Below are 18,150 nucleotides of genomic sequence, written 5' to 3'. Positions count from 1 at the left end.
CAAGTACTGAATACATATGCATGCTTATACTTTTCAGAGGCCCGATATTGTTCTATGTACAATCCTTGTTTTATTGATTGCATGTAATATTCTAATTTTCTGAGATTGTGGATTTGGGGTTTTCATGAGCTGTAAGCCATAATCATCACAATTATGACAAATCATGGCTTGAACTATCTTGCTTTGCATGTAATGAGTCTTATCTCATATATTAGTTTCACCTTTTAAATTGCATTACTGAAATAAATGAACTTTTGCACTATATTCTAATTTTTTGAGTTTCACTTGTATATGGATGTACTTAAGTATGCTAAACCTATCCATGTCACTGCATCATGGGCCATTTGAGGCTTCAATGTGGTCTTCAAGAGTAACCTCACAAAAAGTATATTTTATAGTGTAACAGAGGTAATAAGACCAGAGGTGGGTTGCTTCGAGCGAACCAGTAGTGGTATTTTGGCCTTGGTCGTCCACACCGGCAGCTACCCAGGCTGACCAGGCCCCCGAACCCCAGTCGACAATGCTGTTGCCGGCATTTTTTTTACTGATTTTTTCACGGTTTTTACTGCTTTTTTCATGTTCTGTGCATGCGCAGAACAATTTACTCTCAACTGCACGTGCAAAACGAACCAGCAGCAACACTGTCAGCAACCCACCTCTGAATAAGACGTGTGACAGCAAGCTAGGATTCCTCGTCTAAGAATGGATATAATTGGGGAAGATGAATTTGGGCAAAGATTATCTGGTTGTAGGTGACATCTGCTCTTTGAAAAGAAATGGGATTCAGGAGAAGACACCAAATTGCACACCGGATTTGTGCAGGATAATATAACACCATTTATTTCCAAAAATAATCACTCATCCCTTTGTCTTGGTATCCTGATAAACACGTGAACTAATTTTTGCCTACTATGGGTGATGTCCACTGATAATTCCAATTCAAAATGACTGCTTTATTTTTGTTAAAGTTCTTTCATCATTCATCAGTACAAAACCCACCAATTTATGCCTCAAAGGCAAACAAATGCCTTTATATACATTATAGTTTCATATCTATAAATGAATTACATTTGGCTTAACCTTTATGAAACTGACAGAATACCCTATAATTATTTGTTGCCTTGTCATTCTTAATAAGAATTCAGATGGTGTTATAAGGCACCACTGTAGAATGCTGCTTTTAAATTCCTTAACATATATTACACTCTATATCAAAAATAATTATTATATATAACCATTTTTTTTGCAAGTATATAGTCCAAAGTCTGTCCCTTCTAATTGTGGAGATGGGAATGTAGAAAAGATCCAAAATACACTTTCAAATCAACTATAAAGTACTTGAAAGAAAGATAGAAAGATTAAAAACATTTAAGTGGGCTTTTTGGTATACAGAAGGAAACCTATGAATATTTCTGAGGTTCAAGAATTTAGCAAGGAAAGAAAATATAATAGAGGGATCTGCCTATGGAAAACATTTAGAAGCTGTTGTTTTCACTGTAACATGATGAAGACACTGAAGGATAATAGTTAATAATAGTACACTGTTTTCTTAATTAAACAACTACAGGTAAAACTCGAAAAATTAGAATATCATGCAAAAGTTCATTTATTTCAAAAATGAAACTTAAAAGGTAAAGCTAATATATGAGATAGACTCATTACATGCAAAGCAAGATAGTTCAAGCCGTGATTTGTCATAATTGTGATGATTATGGCTTACAGCTCATGAAAACCCCAAATCCACAATCTCAGAAAATTAGAATATTACATGCAATCAATAAAACAAGGATTGTACATAGAACAATATCGGACCTCTGAAAAGTATAAACATGCATATGTACTCAGTACTTGGTTTGGGCTCCTTTTGCAGCAATTACTGCCTCAATGCGGTGTGGCATGAAGCCATAAGCCTGTGGCACTGCTGAGGTGTTATGGAAGACCAGGATGATTCAATAGTGGCCTTCAGTCTTCTGCATTGTTCGGTCTCATGTCTCTTATCTTTCTCTTGGCAATGCCCCATAAATTCTCTATGGGGTTCAGGTCAGGCGAGTTTGCTGGCCAATTAAGCACAGTAATTCCACAGTCATTGAACCGGGTTTTGGTGCTTTTGGCAGTGTGGGCAGGTGCCAGGTCCTGCTGGAAAATGAAGTCAGCATCCCCATAAAGCTCATCTGAGGAAGGAAGCATGAAGTGTTCCAAAAGCTCCTGGTAGATGGGTGCATTGACCCTGGACTTGATGAAGCACAGTGGACCAACCACAACAGATGACATGGCTCCCCAAATCAACAGAGACTATGGAAACTTCACACTGGACTTCAAGCATCTTGCTGTGTGTGCCTCTCCATTCTTCCTCCATATTCTGGGTCCTTGGTTTCCAAATGAGATGCAAAAGTTGCTCTCATCAGAAAAGAGGACTTTGGACCACTGAGCAACAGACCAGTTCTGTTTTTCTTTAGTCCAGGTAAGATGCTTCTGATGTTGTTTGTTGTAAAGGAGCGGCTTGACAAGAAGAATACGACTTTTGAAGCCCATGTACAGGATCCCTCTGTATGTGGTGGCTCTTAATGCACCGACTCCAGCCTGAGTCCACTCCTTGTGAAAGTCCCCAACACTTTTGAATGGCCTTTTCCTGACAATCCTCTCCAGGCTGCAGTCATCCCTGCTGCTTGTGCACCTTTTTCTTCCACACTTTTCCCTTCCACATAACTTTCTATTAATGTGCTTTGATACAGCACTTTGGGAACATCCAACTTCTTTTGCAATTACCTTTTGAGGCTTTCCTTCCTTATGATGTCAATGATGATTTTCTGCACAACTGTCAGGTCAGTAGTTTTCCCCATGATTGTGATTCCTACTAAACCAGACTGAGAGACCATTTAAAGGCTCAGGAACCCTTTGTAGGTGTTATGACTTAATTAGCTGACTAGAGTGGGACACTTTGAGCCTAGAATATTGCACCTTTTCACAATATTCTAATTTTCTGAGATTGTGGATTTGGGGTTTTCATGAGCTGTAAGCCATAATCATCACAATTATGACAAATCACGGCTTGAACTATCTTGCTTTGCATGTAATGAGTCTATCTCCTATATTAGTTTCACCTTTTAAGTTGTATTACTGAAATAAATGAACTTTTGCACGATATTCTAATTTTTCGAGTTTCACCTGTATATACAAATATCCTCCATTTAGATTTGCAGAAATATAATAGTTTACCTTTGTATTGTGCACAACATGTGTCAATTTTATTGAATCTTGCAGCTGGATTAGGATACCTATATTCATGCCTATATCAGTTATGCTTATGATATATTATTTTAAAATGATTAGCATATTGGAATTTAACAGATTGTCTCGAACTAGATAAATCTAAATGTGGATCCACTAATATTTGTTAACACTATTTTAAAGTAAAAGACCAAAGAGACAAAGTGCTGTTTTAAATCCAGTGACCTATTATTTTTCATACCTGATTGCAAAGTTTCTCAGCAGTATAAAAAATTCTTTGTCATAATTTTTAAAAATATTATCACAATGTTAAATTCTCATGTACTTTTTAAGTCAGCAATTAAATTTATTATAGAATTAGGAGCATCAGACTCCCTGTTTAATTTGAGCTCCAAATGGAAAACTTCTGAAGGCAAAGAAATGGCACCATCATGAGCACTAATGAATTGACTGGCATATACGTGGTGCTTACATGTTATTATAATTAGTCATAATAAAAAAGAAACTATTTCATATACTTAAATGATGAAAAATTAGGGTTATGCCACATTCTTAGTTCCAAAAATAGTAGTAATCTCACAATATCTCTGTCCATCCATCCATCTCCAGATTAAAACTTACTACTCTTTTTCCTAATGTTTTGAATGTTCCAAAGGTACCTTTTCAGGAGGCAACTTGACACTCTTGTTTTTTTCTTTGAAGCCGTTTTGCTTCTCATCCTGACTGGATGGTGGGGAATGAAAGGATTTGTATTCCTTGTAGGCTATTGGTCATCTGCATCCTAGGGTCTTTGAAGCAGTTGGAGATTTATCTGTGTCCTCAGGGTCACCTGAGTAGTACTAATGGTTCCTGTAGTCTGCAATTTTTTTCTGGAAATCTGTTCATACTCCCACACCAGGGTGTTCATCCCAAATTGCATAGTTAAAAGCAGTGGTGGGATTAAAAAAAACCAGTTCTCTGCCCTAATGGCCATTTTGCGGGGGGGGGGGGCATGTGTGTTCATGTTCCCCCACCATGTACAACATGCATTTGCAAATCCAAGAGTTTGGAAAAAGTTCCCAGAGAAGAAGCAATGCATCAGTTCCTCATGGGAGTTTCAGGAGGCCCTGCAAGGATGCCCCCCCCCAAGCTCCCCGCTCACCCACCATGCCCAGATCCTCACTCAGCTTTGCACATGTAGATGGCTAATGCCCACCATTGGCTGCACCATGTCAGTGCTTGCAGATGACTGGTGCAGACTTCAGCTCGCATCCTCCCTAGCTGGCCAGGGCTGGCCCATCTGGAAGGGTACCACAGGCAGGGCATGGGGGACATGCTCCGGAGAACACGTGCTTGACCATCCAATATGTGGTGCGCATCTTCTGCAAGTACCTGAGTGAGAAAGCCCAAAGCCCCAACCTCGAGACCATGGACAAGGGAGCGCTACGCTGCATGTTGCTCTCTTTCTACACCAAGGCATACTCCAAGAGTGGGCAGCACTACTCAAAGTGGTCACTCATCAGTATCCGCAGCTCACTCAACTGCTATCTCAACAAACCTTATTGCCACACCCTCAACCTCACCAATTACCCAGAGTTTTGTGCCACTACCCTGACTCTGCCCGCCGTCATCCAGAAGCTGGAGGATCAGGGCACTGGGTCGGTGGTGAAAACAACAAGCCATTACATGCACTGACCTTCAGAAGCTCTACACGTGCAAAGTGTTCAGCACGCAGAGCCCCTTCAGGCTCCTTAACAATATTTGGTTGAAGACATGCATGTACTTCTGCACACAGGGCCGCAAAACCAGCGCAAGCTGGATGAGGGCTCCTTCGGATTGGCCATGGATGAGGACAGGTACAAGTGCACAGAGAGCACCAATGAGAATTTGCTGCACATATACGAAGTTGGCATGGAGTTCTGCCCTTACGCCAGTTTTGTGGGGAAGCGTAACCCACTCTGCAAGGCTGTTTTTCAGCGCCCACGGGACCACTGCAGTGAGAGCGATGTCACTTGGTACAAGAACAAGGCCAAGAATCTGCTGGGCACCTGCATGTAGATGCACTGCAAGGCGGCTAAGCTTTTCAAGACTTATACTAACCACTGCATTGGCGCAGTCTGCATTGTTCAACTTCCTTCCAGGCGGGAAAAAAACCCCTCCCTAAATTCCCAGTGGTGGGTTTCAAGCTAGGTTGCAGAGTAGATCCCACTGCCACCACAAAGGTTGAGCCACTTCTGTCCCAGAGCGCAGCAGCCCTGCAGCTGACTCTGCGCATGGCTCTAGGAAATGCTTATCCCAGCCAGGCCCTGCAAGTTTGCAGAGCACATAGGTGGCAGCCCTTAGGCAGCAGCGGGGTGGGGGAAGGTCTCCAACAGAGGGGGAAGATATCTAACCAGTTTGCTGAACTCAGCAAAAAATTAGCTACCTGTTCTACTGAACTGGTGCGAACCGGTTGAATCCCACTAATGGCTAAAAGTCTGTAGAGATTCTCAGTCATCTAGGTCATGGTTGTCCCAAAGGTGCTTTTTCAGGAGGCAATTGAACTTTCTAGTTTTTTTCTTTGAAGATGTTTTGTTTCTCATCCAAGAAGCATCTTCAGCTCTGACGGATGATGGGGAATGGAAGGATTTATATTCCTTGCATATTACTTGAGTGTTATTCATGACTTAGTGGAAGGAGCAACTGACTTCTGTGCATTGTTTTTATTTCAAAAATGTCTGGTTTTATATCTGACCTTGATCCTTTAGGGCCTCATGTTATCTTTGCCAATTTGTTCCACAGCAAATAAAATGCCTTACTCTGCAGAACTTTGAAGACTGGAACTCTTACAAATTTATGGTTATATAAATTAAGAACCAGAATGAAAGTTGTCAAAACTGGACTTTGAAAAATATGAGCAGATTTTGAATCCCTTAAATTGATAAATTATTTTTCATAATATTGAATGCATGGGACAGAGAATTAGTAGCAGCAAACATAGAACTGCTGTCAGGCCTGCAATTATATTCCTTTTAAAATTTTGGCCTGCCACACTTTCTCTTATTTCAATATGCTGTTTCATTAGTATAGTTGATGGGAGGGGGGAATAGACAGGACTGAGATTGTGGAATGTATTGTTATTCTTTTCTAGAAGTCAAGGTGATCTTTTGTCTCCATTCTTTCACACCTGACCGGAAGCAGCTGGGTGTGGATGCCAGCATGGAAGAAGAAGATTGGACTATGTGATGGATTGTGGGTGTGGGGACAAGATCATGAACTTTTAACTGCGTGGAATTCTGATGTCATTTCCAGTATTGGGATTCCATAAGCACGATGCCGACATGTCTGTCTTATTAAATTGGAACTTTAAGGATAGTTTTGCTTTGGTATCTGATTTAATTCTGCGTGATATTTGGAACGCTGACAACTGCTTGATTATCTTTTTTGTATTATATTCTATTATTATGTAGTATTATGTTCAGGAGTTTTGGAAGGGTGGGAAATGCTGGTCCCTGAGAATGTTTCCATTATTGCTCCATCAATAAGAAAATTATATTCTACTATATAAAGTAGGAAGCCTCCATTATGGTAAATACTATTTTTCTTGCTAGTATTTAGATGTAAATACTAAAGATGTATGCTATGACGCCAAGAGAGATGGAGGAGCTGAGGAGTTTTGTGGATAAGAATCTGGCTAGAGAAATCTGGCGAAATCTTGAATAGCAGCCTCCATACTTTTCAAAGAAAAGGATGGGTCCATGAGACTGTGCATGGATTTCTGTGTGATTATTGGTGTTTGCGTCAAGAATATATACCCTCATGAAGGACATGTTGGGGTACCTGCCCAAAGGGAAGGAGTTTACCAAATGATTTGAGGGAAGCATATTACCAAGTAAGAATTAAAGAGGGAGATGAGTGGAAGACAGTCTTAAATTGCCCCTTGGGATGGTACTAATTCTGAATATTGCCTTTCGGACTGCAGGGGCCCCCAACTGTGTTCATGCATCTGATAAACGAGGTGTTGCATGAGCATTTGAACCTGGATGACATTCTTATCCCAAAACTATGGAGGAGCATGTGAAGTTAGTGTGTGAGTGCTCCTAGACTCTAAACTCTATGCTAAACTAACAAAATGTGATTTTCATAAGTCTAGCCTGGGCTATTTGGGGTACTTGATATCAAGTGAGGGGATAGAGATGGACCCTGGAAAGGTGAAAGCAATGCTGGAGTGGGAGGCCCCCCCGGACGAGAAAACAGCTGCTAGGTTTCTTGGGCTTTGCCAACTTCTATAGACAGTTCATTCCATCATTCTTCCAGATCGCTCTACCAATCACAGAGCTGCTAAAGACCTGGGGAGGAGGAATGAAGCCTAAGCCCAGTCAGCCTCTGAACTAGACTATGGAATGTCAAGTGGCTTTTGAGAAACTCAAGCAGTTGTTTGTGGCAGAGCCACTGCTTAAACATCCAAACTCATATGAACCATTTGTCATCCAAGCTGATGCCAGTGATATGGCAGTGGGGACTATTCTACTTCAAAGGAACACCGAAGGGAAGCTGCAGCCCTGTGCCTTCATATCCCATAAGTTTACCAATACCAATTGGGCAGTGTGGGAAAAGGAAGCTTATGCTGTTCAATGGGCACTATTGACAGTGGGGTAGTTTTTGGAAGATAATAAGAGCCCGTTTGAAGTATGAACAGACCCTGCCATGAACAGCAACACCAGCGCGATGCGCCATGTGGCATCTGTCCTCAAGAGACCACAGAAGAAGTCAGGCAGCAGCGCAAGAGTTGTTGGGATGTGAGAGGCCTGGCTGCAGCAGTCCCAAGGTAAGCAAGTGCAGGGTGCATGGGGCAACTCCACCCCCGCTCCTACCCTAACTTGGTTTTTATGCATGCACCCTACCCCACCTCTACAACCAGATGATGGGCAGGGCTTAACTAGGGGTTATATTTAGTGCAGGCATGAAAATCGGGTTGGGTCCAGAAGTGCGATTCAACCAGTTCTAGCCTATTCGCTTAATTTTCTAAGCAGTTCAGAGAACTGGTAGTTAGAAGAAATCTCCTTTTGTTTTTCCCCCCACTTTACAGGGTAAATCCTGTAAGGAAGGCAGGAAAGAAACATTCTGGTGTTGTTTCTAGCCTAATCTTTATTGCCCTGCTTACACAAACTGCCTCTCCATTAACCCTTATTACATTCTTGGCAGTGTGCTTAAACTTACTGACTTCGGTTGTTTTTTTTTCCTTTGCTGGGACTTGATATTCTTAAAGGGAAGAGTTGTTTTAAGCTTTTTTACACTGTTGTTGGAAATACCTCCCTGTTGGAGTTTTTCCAGCTGGGATGCAATGGCCAGCACTTTGAAGGAATAATTGAATAACGAAGCAGAGCTGCCGGAAAGAAGCTGTTAATGACAAGGAACCAAGATGAGTGACATTCAGCAAGGCTGCTTGGCTAGCTAGACAATCAAATGTGAGTTTACATACCCTTTCTGACTTTTGGTCTAAAACTGGTTGTTGGTGAAGTTTAATTCTTTGCTTGATGATGTTTAATCCTGTGTTTACTGGTGGGATCATTTTCCCTATTCATCTTTGTTTGGAAAGAAAAATGTTAATCTCTGTTCCTGAAAATAGCAATAGCAATAGCAGTAGACTTATATACCGCTTCATAGGGCTTTCAGCCCTCTCTAAGCGGTTTACAGAGAGTCAGCATATTGCCCCCAACAATCTGGGTCCTCATTTTACCCACCTCGGAAGGATGGAAGGCTGAGTCAACCCCAACCCTGGGATTTGAACCGCTGAACTGCTGATCTAGCAGTAGCCTGCAGTGCTGCATTTAACCACTGCGCCACCTCGGCTCTTACAGAAGAAAGAAGCAGCTTCAGAAATCTGGCTAGTTCCTGTGTCTATTTGGTCTGGTAATTGGTTTAACAAGCAATAGCTACTGTGTTTGCTCCTTTGCTTCATTCTGGCGTTAATTGCTTTCTTTGTAGTTAGGCTTATGTCAAGTGTTTAGACTTGAGCTTGTCTGGAGTATGAGGTAAGTACCTGGCAATGAGCTTGTGTTTTAGTTTTAAAAGGATTTAAACTTGTGATTTAATTGTTTGTATTGTGTTTGAATTTTTTCCTGGCTGGTGGTTTGTTTTTCTATCTGGGGAGCGAGTCTTCTTTCACTGCTTTAGTGATTCTTGGCACTGTCCTTTTGCGGGGTTCTTCCAAGAGGCAGGGTGCAAGCTTGGCACTGATTTTTTTTACTGCCTTTCTAGAGGGCATGTGATCTTTCTTTAAATCTGGATGATTTCCTTAGGATATCTTATGAGCTGAGTGAGACTAGCTGATATCTTTTAGTGGTGCAAATGGATCTAAGGATTTCTTCTCCTGGGTGTGCTCTTTCTGGAGAGCTTAAATGACCTCTCTGCTAAAGGGTTTCACTTTATGAGCAAGAGTTGGCTGCTGATAGTTATCATTGCATTTTAAACTACTTTAATTCCTCAAAGTTCTCTGGCACCCTGCCTGATTTGTAACTCCGGCTTGCAGGTATTTCTAATCTAATGATTGATGCAGGGCAGCTTTTTGCAAGCAAAAAAGCTTTTTGTATTTTTCTACAGGTGATCCTTGACTTACAACAGTTCATTTAGTGACCATTCAAAGTTACAATGGCACTGAAAAAAGTGACATGACTGTTTTTCACACATCCGACTGTTCCAGCATCCTCATGGTCATGAGAGGCCAAGCTAGACGAAGCGCCCCTCGACATGAGTGACATTGAGTTGGCCATGCCCACCGAGTCACATGCCCACCCAGCCATGCCCACCCACCAGTGGTGGGTTTCAAAAATTGTTCGAACCTACTCTGTGAGTGTGGCCTCCTTTGTGGGAGTGGCTTGCCGCCCATGTGACCAGATGGGAGTGGCTTACTGCCCATGTGACCGGATATGAAGATGCCGACGACACCTGTCAGAACCACCTTAAATTACCTCACACACAGCACTGGCATGCATAAGAATATGATGTAAACTTGTTTTTTAAAAGGCATCTTTGGTTTGCGTTACAACATCTTCAACAGACGCAATGTTCTGATTGCACCACAAATGCAGTAGTTATCCTTACCTTTCACAGAGGCACTGAGTTTTATAAATATGAGCATGATAGTGTAGAATAATCATATCCAAGGACCAGTGGTGGGTTTCAAAATTTTTTGGAACCTCTTCTGTAGGTGTGGCCTGCTTTCCGGGTCCACTGGTGGAACCTCTTCTAACCGGTTCGGTAGATTTGACGAACCGGTTCTACCAAATAGGTGCAAACTGGTAGGAACCCACTTCTGCCACCTACTCACACCCACAGAATAGGTAGTAAAAAAATTTGAATCCCACCACTGGCTAGGCTTGTCTTTTGGTTAGGTTGTATTTTCGGAAAAACATGGATATGAAAAGGGAATATCTTTCAGAATTTTGCCACCTTTTTTTAACTGGCTGTTTTTATTGATTTTCAACAGCTACCTATCCATACATTATATTTTTTTTGTCCCTAATGCCAATCCCTGTATTACAGCAATTCCATACCATAACATTGCCCATCCTATGGGAGAAAGAAAAAAGATGGGGGAGGAAAATGTGTTTCTTGGATAGTATATGAACAAGAAAATAATTTGTTTTGCCAGGAAGCCAGGAAAAGTAATAGAGTGAGAATTTGTAGAGGAGGACAAAATCAGTCCCTGAAAAAAAAAGTAAACTACATTGTGGTTCATTAGGATAAAACCAGACTATTTCTAACTTCACTGGCCAGATTAGACATTACCAGTTAAAAAAAAAGTAAAAGGAATCTATTTTTGATAATTTCTTTAGTCACATCATTCACTAAGACTAAAAACAAACAAGCAACAATTGTAGCTAAACATGCTATAAACCCAAAGGTTACTTAATGGCTACTTGTCTCATAAGAACTGTAATTGAATTGATTGAACAAGCTTACTGTGGTAAGTATGCAGCTAAAACAGATGTAATATAATTTATTAAATAACATACTAGGAAGCCTGGAATACTCCTGCCATCACCTTCTGGAGCACCTGTCTCTTGGCCAATCAAAGAGGAAGATGAAGAAAAAAAGATTGAAGACTTTCCAGCTCTGGAAATTCTGCTCCCAAAATAGTCTCAAGCTAAGTGCCTCTTTGCTTCACACACACACTCTCCTGTTCACTTCCCTGGGTTGTGCCAATTTCTCTTTCTCCCTTTGATTTAACAGTCCATTAAATATTACACACTTTTGGGAAATCCCTCTTGGCTTGCTCTTTTGTTTGATCTTGGATTGAAACTTCCTTTCGTTTAGCAGCAATGTTTCTGTCGTCAAGGTACAGCTATTGAATGGCTTTTATTCCTCCAAAAGAAAGGTAGTCCAACAATTCATTTAGTGATCTTTCAAAGTTACAACGGCTCTGAAAAAAGTGACTTAGGACCATGATCGTTGCATTTACATGATCATTGCATCATCCCCATGATCATGTGATCAAAATTCAGACACATGGCAATTGATTCATATTTAAGATGGTTGCAGTGTCTCGGGGCCATGTGACCACTTTTTGTAACTTTCTGACAAGCAAAATTAATGGGGAAGCCAGATTCACTTAACAACCAAGTTACTAACTTGACAACAACAGAAATTACTCTATAACCTACCTTGTGTATTATGTACATTACATGCATATTTTCTGCTGTGACAAACTTGTGCACTTTTTTAATAACTCAGGGTTGTGTTTGACCCCGGGGAGCCAGGGGGACATGGTGAGGATAAGTGTGGCCAGCTCAACGTCATTCATGTCAGGATTGCTTGTGGTGGGCCAAGCACTCTGCCAGCGAAAACTGAGCTTGGGAGGGCCACATGCCACCCTCCCGAGTTTTGTTTTTGCTGGCAGAGGGTTGCAGGAGGCCATTGCAGCCAAAAATGGAGGTCAGGAGAGCACCACGCGGCTGTCCTGACCTCCGTTTTTGCTGGAAGTGGCACTGCAGGCCGGTCCGCTGTTTCCTGGGTGGCCCATCGGGCAGTTCTAAGCATCCTGTGGGCCAAATCCAGCCCACAGGCTTTGAGTTTGACACCCCTACTCTACACCATGTGGCATCCAATCCTTAACAAAACAATAATGTACTACACACATTTCTTTTCTATGTTCATTTTATAGACATTGGGTAGGTTGCAAGGAGGAGGACTAGCAACTTAATCACTTCTAAGGAAAATCTAATATGTTTTTATGCAGCATGCTATAGTATATATGATTCAGTAAGGTGTTTCAGTAAAGTGTTTTCATGGACCCAAGTATAAAATCTAGATTTTCTGATCTGGTTATATTGTTTAAAAACTCTTGGAGATGAGATCTCATTGAAACGCTCAAATGTATGGTGTTTACTTACAAAAAGCTGTGACTAACGAAAAATCCAAAACAGTCATCCTATAATCTTAACATTTAGCTATGACAAACTTCCATAGTATCACTTTCAGTCCCTTGGCCAGGACATTCTTTGGATTTAATTGTTTAAAAAGTTCCATTTCTCACATTTCATATGGTGTACATCAGTGTTAAAGAAGGGATACAGCTATGAAAATGTTGGAAGACATTTACATGCATAGTTTCATACATTAATCCACTATGTACTCTCTGATATCATAAATTAAGATTTTATTAAGATATTTTTATTGCAAGAGTATTAACACAATATAAACTACAGATGTAAAAGTTTGTTTAGAATAAAAATGCATACAAGGCTAATATTATTTCCTTTTGTTTTCAAAAAAGACATGTTGGTAAAGAAACATGAAGGATGAATTGTTTTCTAATACCAGAACTATCTGAAACATTTCCTATAGATAGCTCTAGTGGTGTCACATTTTAACATTCTTCAATATTAAATAAGAATATGGTTATCAGCAAGAATATGGTAATGTGTTGTAATCAGCAGCAATTCAAGTTTCTTGAATGTTTAAGTTTGAAACATAGAAGTTGTTAATTCTTCTAGGCTCATGTCTATTATGCTGAACTTCCAGATAGTGGCAGTTCACTGAAACATGAGTTCAGTTGCCAAATATAGATGAGAAGGACAGGAATTACAGTCAGAGAAGACAGATGTAACTCCGGGGCCATGATTATCTCAACAGTTACCGTGGACCAAGCTTTCTTGAATGAATAGTTTAAGCAGCTCAAACTTCCTATCTTCTTAGAAAAAAGGCTGACGAGGTCCATTATCCTACATAAAATTCTTCACTATTTGTCCTGAAGATTTGAAAGGTTTGTATGATCTATTTTGATTCTTCATTAAATATATTTAATTATATTTATTTAATATTAAGCATTGAGAAATATCATTTCATATTTTGCTGCCATTTTTAAAAGCTCCTGCTGAGTAGTATCATTCTTTTTATGTAGTATAGCCTTTATTGTCATTGTACATCATGTATATAATGAAATTGGTTTTTAATAAATTTATTTTTATTGTTAAAGACTTTTATTAATGGAGTACTTATACTTTTGTCTATTTCATTCTTCTTTTGTAAATTATTCCCAAAAATAGTCTTACCCAAGTATTTACTTAAGCTCAGAATATTTATTTTCGCCTTATTTTCATGAGATATCAATATTCTCTTAACATATCCGAAGTTGTTTATGTAGAATTCATGATTTCTCAGGAATCTTTTGACAGATTTCTGCCAAAATATTGTTTGCAGATTTAATAATATTAGAAAAATTTAGGAAAAACTCTGTGTGTGTGTGTGTGTGTGTGTGTGAGAGAGAGAGAGAGAGAGAGAGAGGGAGAGAGAGAGAGAGAGAGAGAGAGAGAGAGAGAGAAAGAGATGGTAAAACAATATATTGAACAACTTGTGTGTATATTCAATACTTTGTAAATACACCATCATTATTAAACTTCTTAGTAATATGAGAAAAGCAGAAAAGCACTTATAAATATGCTGGTGTCTAATCAGAGAGGTCTAGAAATAACTCATAGGCTAGTTCTAATTATGATCATGTCTGCTATTTGAGAGGGTTCAAGTGTTATTTTAACTAGATTAGCTATCATTTAAACAAGCAGAGCTCTGGCAAAAGAAATCTAGATTCCCTGTATTGCAGTTCTCTGTATCCTGGCCCCTCCCCAGTTCAGCATTAACTTCAGATGCCCACAGTTAAAACACAGTGAATAGACCGAGGGATTTGAATTCAAAACAGATTTAAAGGTATTGGGTTGATACTAAAGGTATTGGGTTGATATTATAACACAAAAACTGCTAGTCAGACTGTAAAAGTAATGGAACAATTGTAGCCCTTGAATGGTAAACACCCTTCCATTCTTCCATTATTAAAAATTATCTGGTTTCTGCTTATGGGTTTCAATAATTACAAGATGCCTCTTTTTAAGCACCTGTGAATAAATTGACAAGAGTGACTCTGAACTCAGCCTTTTCTCTTTCACTGGAATTATTGAATAAGCTATGTAAAAATAGCTTAAGATATACTTTTGCCTGTTATCTTTTACTAGGCAATAGATTTCTACAAAGATGCAAAGGAATTTCTGTAAGATTGAAGCACACTTAACACACACACACTCCCCCCCATCTTGTATTTTCTGCTTAGTTGAAAAGAACATACATTCATAAAGAGAATGTTCATTGATTACATACAGTAAACTTTCTCAGATTTAAGTTGTTTATCACAGTGATGACAAAATAATGTTTGTAAAATATTGACCAAGGGGTTTAATGAAGTCTGAAAAAAGGACAAAATTAGTAAGGAAAAAAATTATAATTTATGTACTACTAAAATACTAATCCGTTTGATACTTTGCAACCTTCTATTGGGCAAAACACAGTTTATCTTTCAGAATGCCAGGACCCATTAGTCCCAAGGCAATGAAATTGCTTCAACCCCACTGTGCTGCTGCTGTTCAAAATTGCCATAATCAGGCATATTTTCTAACATTCCCTGACAGCTTTCCACAAGTCAACAAGGAACCTGGAAGGAACTGATATGATTGCCAAAACTCCTTGCCACTTTCCAGTGGTGGGATTCAACTAATTTAAAAACGGTTCTCTGCTGAAGGAGGAGCCAATGTCGCGATGTCACAATGTGTGGTCTTGACACTCCGAGACCGCCGTTGATACTTTCACCGCTGGACGGTCCATTGTGACCTAAGTCATCCCGCAGTGACAGTGATCAGAAAGATGAAGCCTTGCTGGTCTCAGGGACATCGCATGGAAGGAATTCCATGTGCAGCTTTTCAAACAGCCGAACTCTTCTCCTGTTCCTTCTTCTGCTGTTTGAACAAGCAACACAAGCGCTCCCTTGTCTTTGACAGCCACCTCATTTCCAATGGGGGGGGGAAGAAATCCATCTTTTCCCTCCCTCTCCATGGATCCTCGCTGTTGCTCCTCCTGCCGCTGCCACTATCAGTGCGATTCTTGTGAGGGGAAGAGAAAAAAATAATAAAAGGCTCTGCGGCGGAGGGACTGGCCCGCCATGGAGTGACCCACCCCGTTCCCCCGCCCAGCAGAGCTTTTTCCTCCCAGCTTGGCTCTTCTTCATTTCTTCTTTCCCTCAGTGCCCACCAAAGCGCTGTCCCCCACTCAGCTGCTCTTGCTGCTGCGCTCACACTGCATGCCCAGCCGCCAACCTCAGGGGGAGCGAGCAATGATGGCATGTGGCACCTGGAGGTGGTGGCTACTGCTCCTAGGCTGGCTGTGGATCGCGCTGCTCGGCGGGCACTCCCCTGACTTCCCTGCTGCCGTGCTGCCTCAACAGCAGCACCTCCCACCTGCAATTCCTTCCTTCCCTCAGTGCCCACCAAAGTGCTCCCTCTGCTCTGCTGCCCTTGCTGCCGCCGCATCCCTCTGTGTGCACAGCCACCAACTTGAGGTGAAGCAAGCGATGGTGGCGCTGGACAGCTGGCAGCAGCGGCGGCTACTGCTCCTGGGCTCGCTGTGGGTCATGCTGCTTGGTGGGCAGCGCCCTGACTCCCCTGCTGCCGTACTGCCTCAACAGCAGCACCTCCCTCTCACAGAACTGAGGCGGGGAAGAAGATGGAGAGACGTGGAGCTACAGACTCCCCATTTTCCCCCGCCCCACAGCTCGCCTCCTTGGGTGGGACCAGGATGCATGCAGGGTGAGTGAAGTTTGCGGCCAACTTTAAAATGAATGGGGTTGCTTGTGACTAAATGGGATAGAGAACAGAGGGATGCAAGGGAACATGGAGGTAATCTAGTCCAACCCCCTTCCCAAGGCAGGAGTCCTTTTTTCTCTTTGAGAGCTGTCAGTGGCAGACATGAGGAAAATGGTGTGCGTGTGTGTGTGTGTATGAGAGAGAGAGAAAAAGAATGAATGAAAAAGAGAAAGAAGGAAAGGGAAAAAAGAAAGTTGGAGAGAGATAAAAAGGAAGGAAGGAAGGAAGAAAGGAAGGAAGGAATGAATGAAAAGAAAATAGAAAAAAATAAGTGTGGGAAAGGGACGGAAGGAAGGAAGGAAGAAAGAAAGAAAGAAAGAAAGAAAGAAAGAAAGAAAGAAAGAAAGAAAGAAAGAAAGAAAGAAAGAAAGAAAAAATCTTATGATCACAATTGAGTCCAGAATTTTGGTTGCTAAGCAAGAGCTTTGTTAAGTGAGTTTCACCACATTTCCCAACTTGGCCACGCCCACCCACTCACAAAACTGCCAAGCCACTCCCATCCAGTCATATGACTGTCGAGCCACTCCCACAAAACACGCCACACCTACAGAATAGGTTCTAAAAAATTTGAAACCCACCACTGGTCCAGGTGCTTGAGAATCGGCTCTTCAGCAAAGAGTCCTTTGTCACATGTTTTATTGAACTGTGAGTTATACAGAGTTTATAGGTCAGCATATATTCTTCCCTTACTAGAGATATTGCCAGGTAGGGCAGACAATTTCTATGTAGGCTTTCTCCTCCAGGACTCAAACCCGTCTACCACGCATGCAGTGGCAAAATTCTGTGTTGCTGCAATGTCCACAAGAAAAAAATTGGCTACAGAATTAGAGCTGTCAACTTGTATCAATTTTTTGGAGATATCTCTAACAATTTTTGGAACATTATATTTACTCACATACTTATCGGCTTTTCACCCATGTAAGCTAGGGAGTGACCCTAACAGTTTGAGAACATGTATTTTCTTGACAGGGATGCTATTATCCACTATTAATGTCAGTACTATTTTTTTTAATATATTGTAAAAAGTTATGTCTATTGCTGGTCTATGACTGTAATAAAGATATATTCTATTCTTTTCTTTTCTATTCTATTCCAATCATCCCCCTATTTAATCTGCATCCAGTAGTATGCCTCCTACAGATGTAATTTGGTAAAGATTTTTCTTTTTGCCAAGTGGGCCAGCTTGTCCTTTATTAGGGGGAGTTGGTACATATTTTCCACGCATAAGGTGTTAATCCCTCTAAAGTCTATGCACAATCTCATCATTCCATCTTTCTTTTCTTTAACCTATACTGCCGTGGCTACTCACAACTTCACTGGCTGTACGAATCTTCTTGCCAGGTTCTTAGTGATATATTCCCTTAGTTCCTTCATTTCTCTAGGGGTCATAGAGTATAGCTTTGCCTTGGGTAGTTTGGCACTGGGTAGGATCTTGATTGCACAGTCAGTAGGTCGGTGAGGGGGTAGTGCATTGCATTCTGCCTTGTTGAAAACCTCCTTTAGGTCCCAGTATTACTGGGGGAATTGAGATCTAGCCTTATTGGTTCAGTAAGGAGTGTGATGGGAACTCCCCCGATCAGTGATTCATCAACCTGCTCAAACCTCATGGGCTGGGGTAACTTTTTAGCACTGATGCCCAATTTCAGAACTGTTTGCAAACTGGTTGGGCAGTGGGTTCAGCCTGAGCCTATTAAGGCATCCACAGCCCCTGAGCCCTGGATTTTGGTAGTAAGAGTCTCGTGGGGATAGTGAAGGGGCGGATGGCCTCACTTACCAT

The sequence above is a fragment of the Thamnophis elegans genome, chromosome 9, assembly GCF_009769535.1.
Source record: "Thamnophis elegans isolate rThaEle1 chromosome 9, rThaEle1.pri, whole genome shotgun sequence".
Taxonomy (NCBI): Eukaryota; Metazoa; Chordata; class Lepidosauria; order Squamata; family Colubridae; genus Thamnophis; species Thamnophis elegans.
The sequence above is the reverse complement of the archived record's forward strand: the minus strand, read 5'-3'. Positions refer to the sequence as shown.